The sequence below is a fragment of the Silurus meridionalis genome, chromosome 10, assembly GCF_014805685.1.
Source record: "Silurus meridionalis isolate SWU-2019-XX chromosome 10, ASM1480568v1, whole genome shotgun sequence".
NCBI lineage: Eukaryota > Metazoa > Chordata > Actinopteri > Siluriformes > Siluridae > Silurus > Silurus meridionalis.
This window is the reverse complement of record NC_060893.1, coordinates 1,736,389-1,753,408: the sequence shown is the minus strand read 5'-3', so window position 1 is coordinate 1,753,408 and position 17,020 is coordinate 1,736,389. Positions and strand designations below refer to the sequence as shown.

Here is a 17,020-nt window from a genome sequence, read left to right as displayed (position 1 = left end):
GTTATACGGATAGAACTAATTAGGCTCAAAAGTGATAATTAAAATGATATGGCATAGCCCATGAAAGCCGTGTATTTAGCTGCAGCAATTTGGGAATTAATCACCTGTAAAGATCCTCCATCATGCTACATATTGCATAGACGCAGAGAACAAAACAGAAGATCTCCGGAAGCCGAACGTTTATCCGAGTTAGCTCCGTTTTTGCGCCGTTTCCCCTGACGGTTAAACGCTAAAACCCCTACTGAAGCATTCTGCTCTCCTTTTTTACGTTAAAAGTTCCTCCCCGAGACACGCCCTCGCCGCTTATTTACAGCACGGCGCTTCTGTTGAATCCCTCCCAGCTCCCTGGATTGAGCCTTAAATAAATCCGTCCTGAGACAAGAAATCTCTCTATTACTCCAATTACAGGCTGAACATCTCAGTTGGCTCAGCTGAAAGACAGGACATCGGAATGGTGTCAGCGATGTGTAAAATGTGTCTGCGTGCTTCTCTCTCTGCATCTCTGTCTTGCAACTGTCTTCTCAGTACAAACTTTCCCTTGGATATTCCTACAGTTAATTGGACGCCGTTCATGGGGATTTCACTCCGAAACGAGTCCCACTACAATCACTATACAGTTCAACTCTCAGAAGAGCCCCATCGTATATATAATGCAAAAAAACACCTACAGCAGTTGCTAAACGATTTCTCGGCTTTACTCGTTAAGCTCTAGCAACGCAGGAGGAAACACATCCATCTTGTAAAAACAGCTAGCGTGTAGCAATTGATGACAGGGTTAAGACGGCTTTGTGTATTAATCGGCCAGGTGAAATTACATTAGCGTAGGCTCTCGTTTTTTAGATCGCGCGGAGTCTGAGGTTTAGCGTCAAGATGTGCAGGCTTACTGATGATTGATGTGATTGGATCTCCTGAGCCCCACCCCTCGGTTAAAACATGCTCTTATCCAGCGTGACTCTTTCGTTCTTACCGCTATGCAGTTGAGGGTTAAGTGTCTTGCTCAAGGGCCCCACAATGACGGTTTAAAAGTGGTGGGATTTGAACTCATGACCTTCTGAGCTGAAGTCCAACATCTTAACCACTGAGCTACTCGTTCCCAATCACCACTTTGGTTAAGATGTTGGCAGAAAATACCGGGGTCAGAGCACAGGGTCCGCCATGATACAACATCCCTAGAGCACAGAGGGTTAAGGGCCTTGCTCAAGGGCCCAACAGTGGCAGCTTGTTGATACCGGGGTTTTTACTCTCAACCTTCCGATCAGTAACCCAACTGAGCTCTGACCTCCCTCATACCACCTTAATAACACCTTAACACATCATTAATAATCAAATCTACTACAGCGAGCGGCTCGTATCGCTGACTTTATATAAAAAAAATCTAAATGAGCTTGTTTTTTTTGGGGTTTTTTTTTTTGGTACATCATCTAATTTGCATTCTTCAGAGGATTATTGTTCTCAAGATTATTGTTCTCAACTCCGTGTAACAGCAACAGCAGCTAATTAAAAACACATAACCCAATAATATGAAGGTTAAGTCTGCGCGCCCAGCGCCAGTGCTCCCTGCAGCCAATCAGAGCCCGTCTTGCCAGGTGATCACACAGAGGGACACGCCCTCCATCACGTGAGCTCATCACGGGCTATCATTTAAAAATCTTGTTTCTGTAATACATCATCAGTCGCATTACGCACTCAGTCACGGGTGTAATGAACCCGGAGGATTATTTACTCTATCATCGTTTTCCCCCTAAAACGGTTTCGGAGGAGAAATTAAGAATTGATATATTGAGCAGACATTGTTTAATCAAAGCGCGAATCACACAGGATCAGGGTTTGGGCAAAAGGCTTTCATTATTCCTATTGGCCATGATTATTATTCAGAGGAGAAGTAGCGTGAAATGGAGTGGGGGAAAAATGCCTCAATATTATTTATAACAATAATAATGTAATAATTTATAGTTAACCTTTTGATTAACTTTGTCTTTTTCATCTATATCACCACCAGCCATCACTATGATATACGATAGGGACTCCTTCATAACTGAGGCCGATGCGATTCGTATCCGATGCGATATCACGATTTCCCCATTACGATTCGGTGAAATCCGATTTCCAAAAAATATGACGCTCTGCAATTCAACATGGCACTGAAAGTTCACTTTTTATTTCCTCTGACAGCAAATAAGAAATTGATTTGTGGGAAAAAAAGTGCCTTTTTACTTGTAACGCACGGCCCCTTCACAAAAACAGGCTTTTTATTGTGAAAAAAACAGAAAAAAAGCTGAAATAAATCCAGACGTTCTTTTTCCTGTCGTGTCTGCAGGAAGCTGCAGTGCCGTATACAACGCACACTTTTTTTTAAACCCGATGCATCACATCGTTAACTTTTATGCCGATGTGAATCTCTGACTGTTACCATCCCTAATATATTCTCACTGTCCACTTTATTAGGAACACCACCATCTGCTCATTCGTTCAGTTGTTCAATCGGCCAATCCCAGTAGATCAGTGCATTGGAGCGATAGATACAGGCCAAGAGCTTTAGGTCTGATCTCTGTGAGTTTATTCATGGCATGATCACTGGTACCAGATGGACTGGTTTGTTTTGCTAGTTGGTTTCATAAACTGCTGATCTATTGAGATTTTTCCGCACACAGGAGTCTCAAGAATTTACTCTGAATGGTGTGAAAAAAAAACATCAAAAACAGGAGAGCAGAGAGGTCAGGGTGAAACGGTTCGAGATGCCAGGAACAAGAGATACTGAATAGCTTTACGGACTTCGAGGTTGATGAGCGACCTGATTATAAACCGAATTAGACTATCGGTATTGGCACGTCACATAAAGATTTAACAACTTGATCAGATCGTGAGAAAACAAGTCGAAGGTTTTAGACTTTTCCAGGCAGATTGACTACATTAACCGCTGCGTTCGTTCAACTGGCTCATTTCCCAACTCTCTTTACAGGCAGGCAGCCAAAGCGAGGTTGGAACGCAGTCTAAATAAAATCATTTCCATTTGTTTTCTTTAAAGTAGAGATATGAAAGTATATTATTAGCAGGCTAATGACCTGAGTTTCTATTATTTCTGGCTGCTGTCCAGAAATCAGTCATCGAAATATTCAACAGTTTTGGCAGAACTGCCACACAAATACGATCTGCAGTATGATCTCGTGTGTATTAGCGAATACCACGTCATCTTGTCCAGTTTCAGGTATTTGGGTCTCTCCTTATTTAGGCAACTCACTGGGTCACTAAGATGGATGTCAGATGAACAGACCAAGATGCAGAGAGACTCAATTCCAAGGAGAATTCCAAGTCGTGGGATTGATTCAGGATTGAATCAGCAATTTACATTCTGGCCTGCTGTCTCGAATCGCAAGCGCACATGTGGGTTGTGTGTGTGCACTTGTGCATATAAAGCCGGTATTGCATCGGGTACAGCACCTGCTGGTTTCTAAAGCAGCAATGCAATGGAGCCCGAAAATGGAATTGGACAGAGTCTGACCTTGGATCTCGGCGCTGATGGTGCAAGTGTTAAATCGGGGGCCGATGCGCGTCCCGCAGCACAGCCGAGTCTGCCGGGAGCCGGTGTAATTATCAACAGAAGGCTGCCGAGATAAAGATTTGGAATGAGAGAGGGACTGGCAGCCTGTTCCGCTATCTGAGCCGGGCTGTGCGGAATAGCAGTGGGCGAGAGATGCTGGCGAGTTCATGCCAACAAAAGCCTGGCTTTGATGTCATCCATGCCTGTCTAAGCCATGACAAAATGTCACCTTGTACACAAGGCATGAAAGTGCAGCCACGGCGTGTACACGCACAAACGTATGATATATGTTCTAATATTTGCCACCTGAAGGCCCCCTGAATCTGGTGCCGGACAAATGTAGTTTGTGATTTTATCGGAAGGCTAATTTCCCCCCTCGCTCTCTGGCTGTCACTTTGCCATATGCCATGCAATCCAGGTGGCTAATAAGAGCTGCTGATAATGGTCTAAGCCCTGAGTCCAACCAGACAAGTAGATGTCCTGAGGTGATAGAAAACGCCTCGCAGCTTTCAATGTTTTGCTAACACCACGGCCCACGGATTACAGCTTGTGCATGACCGCGACACCAACAGCAGCACGAAGCCTGGCGCTCTGTCTTCAATAAAAAAAGAATAATACAATAAAACATCTAGCAAATCGGAGATCTTAGTAACAATGTGTAGAAGCAGCTACCGGGTTTACCTTCCAGAGACGTGTCATCTTGAGCGACCACTCCGTGATCGACCTTGCAGCGTTCAAACTTAATTAATATCCCTGTCTGCATGTCCGACACCTGCATCTGTCCTCTGGGCTGCTGAGGGACAGGACAGGAGAGGAAGACGAAGTGCAAATAAAGATAGGAAGTGCACTGTGTAAAGTAGAAACCTTGCAGAAAAAAAACAAAACAATCAGGCACCAAACATCACTCCGATTCCACTTGTGTCTTGTATGATTTGTGAAATTTTGGATCGTGAAGCATTTTTGGTGAATAGATTATCACCCTGGCCCATGTGGCCGCAGCGTTAATTCCTGCTTTGCAGCAGAAAAGAAGCGTGGAGCAGGTGCTGCGAAGATAAATGCGCTTCTACAAATTGCTGGCCTAAACGAACAGCGATGATTGCAGCATAAGAGAAATGCCGCGATATCACTGATGTTGCAGAAGCGCGACAAACTTCTCCGAGGCTGACCCCTTTGTCGCGGGGAAGGCGCTTTTGTTAGCGCCGAGCGCTGGTCCGTGAGCGGAGAAGTGCTGAGGGCAGGGGAAATTAGCCTCCAGCTGACGGTTGGCGGTGCAGACCGGGGACAGTCGAGGGCCTCTGCAGAATGCCTGATGACTTTCTGCTCATTTACAACCGTGACATTTCATGGAGGGTGGCTTTCAAACGACGGGCCGGCTTCTGCTAGCGACATAAAAAATAGCAGACGTGTGCATGTTGATCTTGGGGGAAAAAGGTCAGCGCTGTCTCAGTGGACCTAATCACCCGCTAGTCCTCTTTCAATGAGTGTCTCTCCTCAGTACACTGCCTTAACGAGAAAGAGAGAGGAAAAGAGAGAGAGAGAGAGAGAGAGAGAGAGAGAGGAGAGGGAGGATAAGTGTACCTGAAAACGTGTTGCTTCGAATGAACCACCTGCCACACTGGGCGAATATCTTAGCCAGACAACAATGTTTTTGCTTGCCTCATTAGTTTTCAGTTCCTTTTAACAGACTGTAGAGGGTGTGTGTGTGTGTGTGTGTGTGTGTGTGTGTGTGTGTATGTGTGTGTGTGTTCCAGAGACACTGTTACTTTGCTTTTCTCCCGTTTCTCCTTCACCCTTTCTCTGAACGTCTTTCTTTCTCAGCAGGATAAAGCCCTCATTAGCGTAGAGGGGGGCTGCAGGAATTAGCCAAGCGCCGGCGTTGGAGCTGCTCCTCTGGCTCCATCACGCCCGGATAATGGTGTTTGTTTAGCCATTACACAAACGGCTGCTAGCTCAGGGACTCGGGGGCCGCTGGACACACTGAAGCGTGATAGATGTGGCAAGACAGACATGTGGCTTAATCCCAGCTCAGTTCTAAATGCGATCGCCTTTCGGAATCAGACAGAAATGCTAAGTGTGTTGTTGCAGGCGTGTTTCCCGTAGAAGGAAATTCGGTTTTGATGAAATTTTTATCACCCAAAAGCTGTGTGTGTGTGTGTGTGTGTGTGTGTGTGTGTGTGTGTGTGTGTGTGTGTGTGTGTGTGATTGTGTTCTAGCAGGTACTGGCTGTTCTATTTACCTCATGCTTGTCCACTCAACGTGCATTTCTCCAGTGGTATCTGTTGAGTGGTGTGCCCAAGGCAGCACAATGTTTAGTCTAAGGGCAGACTTGTACTTAATGATGAACGCAACAAGCTGAGTAATTAGGATTGTTCGAGGGGCGTTCAAGTCAAATTGGAACTTATGAGTGTGAGAACAAATTAGATTTTTCGACGTCCTCCCCTGCTACATGTATACACTTATCCCAGCGTCTAACTGATGCCTAGAAAGATTCGGCATAGAAAGATTTTGTCAGTATGCCTGAACTATCCGAATACAACCTGCTTCACTTCGACCGGGATCGTCACTGACGGCCATCTTTGAAACGTTTTCACTGGTTGAGCGTCTTATCACCAGACTGTGCTTAAAGCCTTCTGTAGGGATCCGCGGGTTTTACTCCTTCGTTCGCCGTTCCCAGTTCCATACACATCCATGTACATCCCGAGGAAATGACAGAGAAGCTGAAGCGAGTCTAATGTAGGCAGTATGAGATGAGACACGCAGTCATGTCTCTTGAGACGCTAATTCTGTTGTCTGTTTGTCTGCTAAGTACAGGGGTGTCCAGTCTTTTCCAAAAAAGGGCCGGTGTGATTGCAGGTTTTCATTTCAACTACACCTGATTGTCCACTGAAAATGAAGATCTAAACAGGTGGAACATGGTGTGACTTGGTTGGAACGGAAATCTGGACCCGCACCCAGGGGCGGATTTATCAGGGTGGCACGAGATGGCAACTGCCCCTTGAGGAAAAAAAAAGTATTGCCATCCCATCTTCCACCCCAGAACTGGAATCCGAATGTATAAAATAGAATCAGTTTCTTCAAACGATTTACAGGATTGTCCAAACTTTTAACAAGCGACGTCATATGGCAACTTATTTGTCGGTGTTCCTCAATATGCTGATTTAAATTTGGTTTCTGTGTATTTGTTACGTGTTTTCGACTTAAGCAAACCAGTACTTGATTCTAAGAGCATTTGTATCTATATAAAGTGTCTTGTTTGTCATTCTAACTAAATTCAACTTGATTCTTATTGGAATTAAACTTGCTACAGGTTTGTGCAGAAGTCATGTAACAGTCGTTAAATATATCTTACCATCTCTTTTCATTTATGCCTTTCTAATCCAGATTTCAGATTTATGAGATAGTAAGATATATTTAACTTCCGATGTGTCCATCACACGTCAGTCTTTATTTAATTTGTTATAGACCGATATTAAAAACGTGTAAACAACATGTATAAATATTGTTCATTATGAATATGTAAATCATTCCTTGAATCCATAAGAACCATGCAAGGATGCTTCTTCAGTGTTGCCACCCCTCCTAATGCTCATACCACCCCGTTGCCACCCCATGCCCACACCGGGCCTTTGTGGAAACGAATTGACATCCCTGTACCACGTGTGGTGTTAGTTTTTTTTATTTTGTTTCAATGTGCTGAAATGAATGAATCCTCGCGGGTATGAATATTTAAAACCGAACACAACAAAAGACCCATTTGGTGACCTCCTCGCCTCCTTTTATGCGCCCAAATAAAGATGCGATTGTTTTTAATTTGGAGAGGGGGACATAAGCCTTTGCTTTTTGTCAGTCAGCAAAGACATTAAAAAGATTGTGATCGTCAGCCTTTTAAGCAGCAAAGCGCTCGCGTAAGTATTGTTCTCAGCCCCTGGAAGGCAGGACCGGCGAGGCTGGAGATAAGTGCAGGCTTTTGAAAGCGATGTTTCATCAGAAGTGGATCAGTATTCCCCTTGAATCTGTGGTGACAAAGCAGTAAAACAGTACTGTATTACCGCTCGCTGCACGCCTCATTGGTTCTCGTAGGCACCGAGTGCAATCATTAAAGCCAGTAAAGTGTGTAATAGATTTCTTCCATGACTTCTTAATTGTATGGAGAGCGTGAGGAAGTGTTAAGGAGATGTTTGGAAGCTTGGAAGGGAAGACTTTTATTTTGCATCCTGTGTGGTCTGGGTGTTTAATTAGCCTTTTCCTGGGCCAGATGTAGCTCTAGATTGCACATGCCCCCATACACACACACACACACACACACACACACACACGCAACCAAAAATAATACAGAGTGCCTGTCAAGAGCATGCTCATCTAGAATGCAGAGGATCAGCGTGCTCGGATTAAGCACGCACAGTTCGGGATTTTCTACACGTGTGTATGTTCTGCTTCAATTCGCAGCTGTTCCGGAGGGGCGCGAGTGTACAACGAGATCGGTGCAGCTATACACAGGCTAGCAAATTTGGCGGTAATGAATGGCGGTCTAGGTAGAAAAATGATTGGTCTGGCATCAAATACACACACACACAGTAGTGCCCTGACAAAGTGGTGATGGATCTACATGCATCCCTGAGCACCCACACATCATTACACCCCTCGCCTCGGGAAGCACACTCGCCCATGTTTGTACACTGTGAAGGAGGAAGGATGCAGCCGAGACGCTCGTGCATTTATCCTTTGTAGCCACTCGTGTGCTTGCACGAGTGGCCCCTCTAGGGGAAGTGTGCATGGGTAGCAGCTGGCTCAATGCTGGCTCCGTTGTCTTGGTGAGCCACAGCTCTCCCTCGTGTTCTCTCTCTCTCTCTCTCTCTCTCTGCCGCCTCACTCAGTCAAATTGAAATAAATGAAGTGCCAGGCCCGACACTGGGGTAATTGTTCATATGGAAATTGGATTGCTGTTGTCTCACAAGCGTCTTCGAACTATCTGTGCAACCATGTTCTTTTTTTTTTTTCCTCCCGTCAGCGAAGGAAGGGAGACTGCTTGGGCACAGGCGAGCGACTCTAATTCCTGCTTTTCATCGTCTACAAATAACAAGGTGCTCATTATCTTTACAACGTCCACTAAGTAGTCGGCGCTCCTGCCTTGTCCCCGTGTGCCGTTCACGCTGCATCTACGCTTTTTATCAGCCATTACATTGATAATCAATCAGATAGAGAAATTGCCACTTGGCAGATGACCCCCCGTTCTTCTCTTTCACCCTTCTGGCCAATGGTTTAAGGCGAAGGATAATTTAATAGCTGTGTGTGTGTGTGTGTGTGTGTGTGTGTGTGTGTGTGTGTGTGTGTGTGTGTGTTTGACAGGGTAATATGAAGTCCTCAGCTGTTATTAGGAAGAAGCTATTCTCCAAGGATGAATGCAGCATTTAAATGCATTAGTGGCCAGCGGAAAAAGCATCCATTACACTCGTGCATCGTGCGTCCATGAATATGAAATGAAACCCTGTTAATGCTCGATGTTAACCATTATCCATTTTACCAATTTTCGCCGTGTGGGTTTAACATCGTCTTCTCAGGGTGACGGCTCAGATGTTTGCCGCTTGTAGCGTTGCAAAAATCTGAGAATCTTCGAGACTTTCCATTGGAATTGATGGACATAAACTGGGAATGTACAAAGTGCCAATTGGATCCCACTGCATGTGTGGAGTTTGACATTGGACTTCCTGAAGTGTTTAAAGGCTCTGGCATGAAGAAGCTGACGCTGGATCTGTGATGATCACAAATGTTGAGCTCAGTAGCTCCTACTTTTATACCAAAGACTGTTGAAAGAACATTCACTTATAATCTTATACTCCAGTAATCATGTTAGTTCTCACTCTCCAGTGTTCTGTATTGTTTAAAGATTTATGATCAAACTCTTGATGTCACCCAGATGAGGATGGGTTCCCCTTTTGAGTCTGGTTCCTCTCAAGGTTTCTTCCTCATAACATCTAAGGGAGTTTTTCCTTGCCACAGTCGCCATGGCTGCTCATCAGGGATAAATACACACCATTCACCTTAACTGTTGATTTCTGTAAAGCTGCTTTGAGACAATGTCTGTTGTGAAAACCGCTATACAAATAAACTTGACTTGACTTGAAAACTGCAGTTTGGCCTATAACAGGGAACTTAAATTTAATTGGAACAACATTTTGCAGGATAATTTTTTGTTTGAAACAACCAGATTTATACAGGGTTGCTGAGGCCACGCCCCCTACACGCACTGTGCATCACACATCATTTTTACAATCCTGCACACAAACTAATGCCAAAAAAATGTCCATCTTGGCGAGTATTCACGTAAATTCCACAAATATTACATACAATTGAGTCTAAATGTAAGCTAGCGCTAGACCATCGATCGTTCCACTCAAGCTGTGATGTTCTTTCTTCGAGCTCCTGCGAGACCGTTTTCTGTTCTCATACAGAACTACAGGACTGGTCACGTTTCTATTTTTAATATTTTTGTCTCGTATGCTTGTATGCCTGCATTTATTCGATCAAAAATACATATCAGTGTATAACATATATATGTAGAAGTATCTATAATTGTTCTACTTACAATTAAGTCAATCATTTTCTTTTTATAAAAATAAGGTATTGGTTTGCGTTCACGTGAAATTATGACCAAACAAAATGTTCGTTTCTACATGATGCAGTTTATATCAATTTCAGCAAATTTCTAATTACTTCACAGAAATTCCCAAAATCCATAAGTTCCCATTGAAAGTTTCTGGAAATTTACTGAAATTTTTTTCCACCCCTTTGCAACCCTGGCTGAAGGCATCTCCAGGTTAAAGCTGAAACAGTCAGTGTCCTGTAAACTCATTTTCACACAGTAAAGTGTGAGGCTGCTCTAAAGCACATTGAAGTTCTTTCACTTGCCCACACACACACACACACACACACACACACACACACACACACACACACACACACACATATTTCTATGCATCATCTAACACTGCTTTACCTTTTGGAAGGCTTCCATTTCATACAGGCTTATTTAGAGTCCCAGTGGAACTTGGCTTCCCCAGATATTATTCGTTATAAAGCAGTCTGGTCGTGATGTGTGGAGGCTGCAGTTCAGATGTGACGTGACGTGATGTGATGTGTAGTTATAGTTGGTGGAGGTAAAATGCTAATGACTTCACTGATATTTCAGCGTTCTACAGATGTTTTCCAGGAAAAAAAACAACACTGATTTCTTAAGGACAAAAGCGTTCATTAATGAGTCTTTCATTGGTTTCTTTTTCTTTTCTATAAATGTTAATCACTCCTGTTTTTTATTTTTTACTGCTAATGAACGTTTGCTAAATTCATCTTGCTTATGCCAGCAGACAATTCTCTCCTTCTTTTTTCTTTCTCCGTGTCTCTCTCTCGCTCTCTCTCTCTTTCTTCCTGGGTTTAATCTTTCTTCTCGAGCGAGGCCTCCTGTTCTACTGAACAATTATAATTTAACAGCATGAGCTTTCAGGCAGCATCAGTACAGATGTGCCCGGCTCATTAGCTATTAGCTTGTTTCATTATCGCCATCATTTTTGCAGCGGTGTTCGTTTCAAGTTCATTTTCTGATCCTATATTTAAATCGAAATGATTTTTTTTTTTTTGTCAGATTAACCCTTTCAACCCCATTTCCACACAAGGTTATTTTAAAATTGCGGGATGACATTACATTCAACAATTAATCCACACCGTCTGTTCATTTTCAGTTTAATAGACCTGAATAGAAAAGCCTGACACCGGGCCTGGTTCTCTCGAGCTGGATTTCAACGAATGTATTCATAAATCGGTCATGAGGGCATTTTTACGCAAGATATTTGGTATTCATGAAAATCCTGTCCATATCCTACGGGAGCTGCTGAGATTATGAAAATTTACATATAAGGAGACGTGGTAATATAAACCTCGACTGATGGGATTCACACTGTAAAATAGAGGTTTTGCTAATTTATATATGCACTAGCTTTATTCATATCAATTACAGCCACAAATTGATTACAACTTCTGTGAAACCTAAAATGAACACTCATGTTAACGACGTTAATTAATAGAACTTTAAACATAAGGAAATATATTAATAAATAAAACAAACTAATCAGGATAATTCTATTAAGATAAATGAGGTACTGATTTGCTCCACGTATATATATTTATAGTCATTCTGTATATACACTATATGGACAAAAGTATTGGGACACCTGTCTTTTTTAAATCATATATTGTTCCTTCCCTAAATGTTACCACAATTTTGGAGGCACACAATTCTACAGGACGTCCCTGGATGCGGTAGCATGCGGTAGAAATGTTACCTTCACTAGAATACCCAAACCTGTTCCAGCATGACAATGGCCCTGTGCACAAAGCCACCATCGTGAAGATCTCATTTACATGGTTTGAAATGTCCTGCTATAGAGCTCCAAGCCAACTGAACACCTTTGGGATAAATGTGAACACTGACTGCACCCCAGGAACCTCCTCACCTTCTCCCCTACATTACTACCTGACTTTACTACCATCCTTGTGGATTTTAGTACATTTGCACAAAATCAAGTGGAACATCTTCCCAGAAGAGTGAAGGCTAGTAGACACAGCGACTGTGGGGTTTGATGTTCAGAAAGCACATACCGATCTTATACTTTTGTCTGTATAGCGTAAGTCTCAAGTGTACAATGAAACAATTGTCCATCCAGCAGGTTTACGATATTTTGCAGCAGAGGTTGAACGTATGTAGGCTTTTTTTTTTTTTTTCTTTATCACTGAACCAGCACAGGAATTGCTTCGATTTTGCATTTAATCCAAACAGGTTCAAGGTCAAAGCAAGATCAAATATCTGACATAACCTTTCTTCAGGAAGAAACTATTTTTAAGGTATGACAAGGCATGACAGGAACGATTAGAGTTGAGCTGTTGACTTGTTTTTCTGATAGAAAAAAATAAAAACAACAAAAAACCCAATCTAAATTCACGAACACAAGCGCATGTGGTGCGGCATGCAGAGAAAGGCTTTTATCGACTCGTCCGTGATGCGGCAATAAAATAAAAATAGAAAGAATACAGTAGAATGGAAAGAACTTGCAGAAATAACAAAAGGAAAGAAATAGAATAATAGTAGAAATAGAATATACAATATAATGAAATACATAAAACACGACTTCTCAAAAGTCATCATTTCACACCTTCACCTCGCTGTGAAGCTTCACCTTGTATAGAGAATACACACTTCACTCTGTCTGACTTTTACCAGTGTTGTAAATCTGACAGTATTCACTCACACTTTCACCAAAACACTGCAAATCTCATAGAGACACATTTGTTGCCAGAGGTGTAAAGAAAACCCCAAAAATGTTCCATTACGAGTTAAACATCATTGATTCCAATAGAACTCGAGTTAAAGTCTTTGTGTATCTGATTTAAACAGTACTTGAGTATTTGTCCTGTATTGAATGTAGGTTCAAAGACGCACTCGTCCTCAACACCAAGATGCATGTAAGTAAGAAGCCAAAAACATTTGATTTGTGAGGTTTTATGTCCTAAAATTCAGTTCAAATTGTACAATTGTGCGTTAACCATCGACACAACGGCCTCTTTAACACAACAGACCGAAAGATCAGTCCGAAAAAATACACAAAGGAGTAAAGCAATCTTTTAAATAGGGATCTGCAATTAACAAATAAACTTTACAGTCTCATGTCTTAAAGTAGAAGAGACATTAGGATTCAAATCAAATCATTTGAACGAATCAAATGAAAGTAAAAGCAAATATTCAGAGCTGATTGTAATTTGATGCACCTCCCAGAGGGGGCAGTATTTCTATTCTACTTAATCAAAAGCTGGTTCTGAAAGTTTTGGACTGTAAATGAGGCCAGAGGTGATTAAAAAGTGCGGGTTCGGGGAGTGTTAACGAGGTGCGGAATGTAAGAGTAAAAGTTACTTAGATTTTTGATACTCAGTAAAATTAGAAAGTAGCCAAAAAAACAGACTTTAGTACAGTAATGAAGTACATTCACTTAAATACTTTACACCACTGCTTGTGCTTGTTGTTAAAAGAGCAGTACCAATAAATTGAAACGTTAAACTGTATTCCGTTATTATAAAATGCTGCTCATAAACATGCGATTTCTCCGTAACATGTATTTCACCAGTTTCTGTGTGTTACGTTCACATTTCTCCATCTCCGTGTCGCACACCTGCTGCTTTCACCAGACTCCCAGGCTGAGAAATGAGACGGCTCGGTGTCATCGGCTTCTGATTGGAAGCGTAAAAGCTCGAGCGTGACACCCGTTCCGTCACGTCGTCTTGATTTTTTTCTCTTTTCGGCTGCTGCTTTTTGAAGGCATGAACCTCCGGCCTTTCTGAGATTAAGAGTGTGCAGGAGCGACGGAAAAAGCTTTCGAGGGGCGTCACCTTACGAGAAAAAGCAGCTCAGGAAACGTTTTTTATTCTCCGAATCGACTCTGAGTTCGACATCTGAGAGATATTTGTGCGGCGTTTGAGCGACGTCACACGGATAAACAACTTCTGCTTTGCAGTACAGCAGCAGAGCGGAGATGATTTTACAGCGCTCTAATCACAAAACCTGATCGTCTCTTTCTCTCTCTCTCTCTCTCTCTCTCTCTCTCTCTTCCGAAATTTAATTTAGGGGAAACGTCTGTGCTACGATTTAATAAAGAGACTTTTTGTCTTTTAACAAACCTCGCGACAAAGAAGCGATGCATTGTAATGAGTCAAAGGAATTCACGTTCACGGCACATAAATGTTGCTTTGGCTTTACTTCACTTTAATTCATTTGTTGGGGCTTTAGTTTATGGAAAATCGGGAAATTTGAGCCAATCAGTGTTTTTATTTTTTTGGCTTTCAGTCTTGTTCACTGCAGCTTAATACGAAGGCAACTTCGTCTTCATTGCACACTTAAGCGTCTCATTTCAAGCCCTCAAACCAATTATCTTCCGCTGATTGATTGCATTTTGTTATTTCGCTCAACGGAAAGGGCTGCGACGGGCGATTTTCTCACACTGTCCATTAGGGACCGTCCATTAGGGACGTCACTATAACTGAGGCCGGAGCGTTTCGCATCTCAACGCATAGCCAGCGATACGATACACTAAAGATACATATGAAGCAGCTACCGATGTGATACGATTCGCCCCTATTACGATGCGATCCGATTTCCATAAAATAAAATCTGATGCTCTACAATTCAGTATGGTACAGTTCACTTTTATTTCTTTGGTTCAAACAAACAGGAAACATCAATTTACTGACGTCTAGCGCACGGCTCTTTCACAAAACAAGCTTCAAATGTGCAGGAAGAAAGATGAAGTAAAACCAGACGTTCTTTTCCTGTTTCTGCAGGAAGTTACAGCTCTACCTCTACCATGTTAATCTGTATTCTAAGTGACCCTCAGGACACGTCTCGGCCTCCGTAGCGCTGCGACTCGTCACGTTCACGTTGCGGCGGCGGTGCTGAGAAAGGAAAAATGAAAAATAAAAAAGGAAGGAAAAATAAATCTAAATATAATATATTGGTCACTTTCTAAATAATAAAAGTGCAGCGCATCTACTAGTAATTATATAGAAATATTATTTTCCGCCGCAAATACGTTAAAATTGATACAGCAAACGGCAGCTTGTATTCGATTTACACTTTTTAAACCGATCTAAATGTTTTTAGAGAACCGATCGATTAGCGACCATGTCCTGGGTAGAACTAGAAACAAAACAGAAATATCAGGAGCTTTGGATAACATGATGAACATGATTCTCATATGAAATCTTCACCAGCGATCCATCTGTACGGTTCCTTTGTGTCTGTCATGGTTTTAAGTCAAACTCAGTTCCCACTGCATGGTGTTCCTAGTTTCAGGTGCAGGCCTAATTACTGCATTCCTCATCCCAGACTGACATCCCTGTGCGTCACTGTAACTAACCCTGACCCAGGCAATTCATGTCTTGTCTTTCTTCAGCTTTCCCATGACACGGTGGATATGAAAGTGTGATTATAGGTGTGAGCCAGAATAATACCTGTCTTTTCCGATTCGTGACTGCACATTGTGTGGGAAAAGGGTATCTGTTGATTCTTTGAGTATTACAAGGAATTTCAGGATCTCGATGATCATTCAGGATGAGCATGAACTGAATAAAGATGGTGTATGTCATTTTTAAAATATTTTATTGATACTACAGGGGCTACATGGTAAAAGGCATACAGCGCCCCTGGAGGACAGAAGGTTAAGAGTGGCAGCTTGGCTATAATGTGGCTTGAAGCAAAGACCTTTTGATCAGTAACCCAATTGGTACCGGGCCGCACAGAAAGTATACATAACTTACATTATTTGTTCTTTATTTATTATCTGATTCTGAACGATGTTTTATTTTGGAAAATGACCGGATTCTCTCCAACGCATCTGTCTATGACTCAGTCTTGATTCATGTCATGATGCCTCGGTCACATGTCTTACCTCCATCCACTACCTTCTTAAAGGGGCTCCAGCTGCTAACACATAATACATTAGCACAAAATTCGAACCCCCAAGAGAGAAAAATGAACAAACAACAACACAGTGGATTGACGTTTATTATTATATTTAGTACACACCTTTAAGGCCAGTCGGTGAAAATATTGTCCGCCATTAATCCGGTCCATGGCGCAAAAAAGGTTGGGGACCACTGCACTAAACTATCACTGGTCACCCAATGGTGATGACTATCTTGCATTTTGCTGCTGCAAAAACAGGCCAGCTGCATTCGCTAGTTTGTGTTAGCAGCCCAGTCCCACACTCCGCGCCTTGTTTCAGATTGTTTAAGGGTATGAATTAAAAAGGGCAGGCACGTTTACCTGGAGAAATGGAATTTGGAATAAATGAGCTTCATTCTCCAAAGGGAAGAAGAAAAAAAATAAAATAAGAAATCGGCGAATAAAGTGGGGCAATAGAGGGACAGAAGCTTTTTATGGAAATGAGTGTGTGGCTGAAATTAACAGAGCCCTGGGGGTGAATGGATAATGAGCTGTGCACGTGATCGGTGCTGCAGGGAAAGACAGGTTAACGTAACAAAACATCCATCCATGTTCAGCCGCATGGGGGTTCGGCCAGGATTTTCGGGTTTGACTCGGATGCCCGTGCGCCTGTAGGTTTAATTGTGTGACTGGAATGAAAAACAAAAGACTAAACTGACTGCAGCACCTGTAGAGTTCCTAGAAATATAAATGTGTGTGTGAGTGAGAAGGTAAACAGGTTTTGTGGGTGCCACAATGTGTGTGTGTGTGTGTGTGTGTGTTTGTGTGTGTGTGTCCTCTCAATGGGGTGTGTGTTTGTAGTATTTAAGTGTCTCTGTGAGTTGGATTGTCTTGTTGTCATTTATTTGTAATGAGATAAGCAACAGATGATTGACTGTGCTTGAGCAGCTGTGACCAAACTAAGATTAATGTCCTCTGAGACCAAGAAAGTGAGAGAGAGAGAG

The 17,020-nt window shown here is 42.4% G+C and overlaps 1 protein-coding gene across 1 annotated transcript in view; it reads left to right on the top strand.

Annotated features, from left to right (window-relative positions):
- Nucleotides 1-17,020, top strand: part of plxnb2b (plexin b2b) — a 146,854-nt gene that overhangs the window by 78,078 nt on the left and 51,756 nt on the right.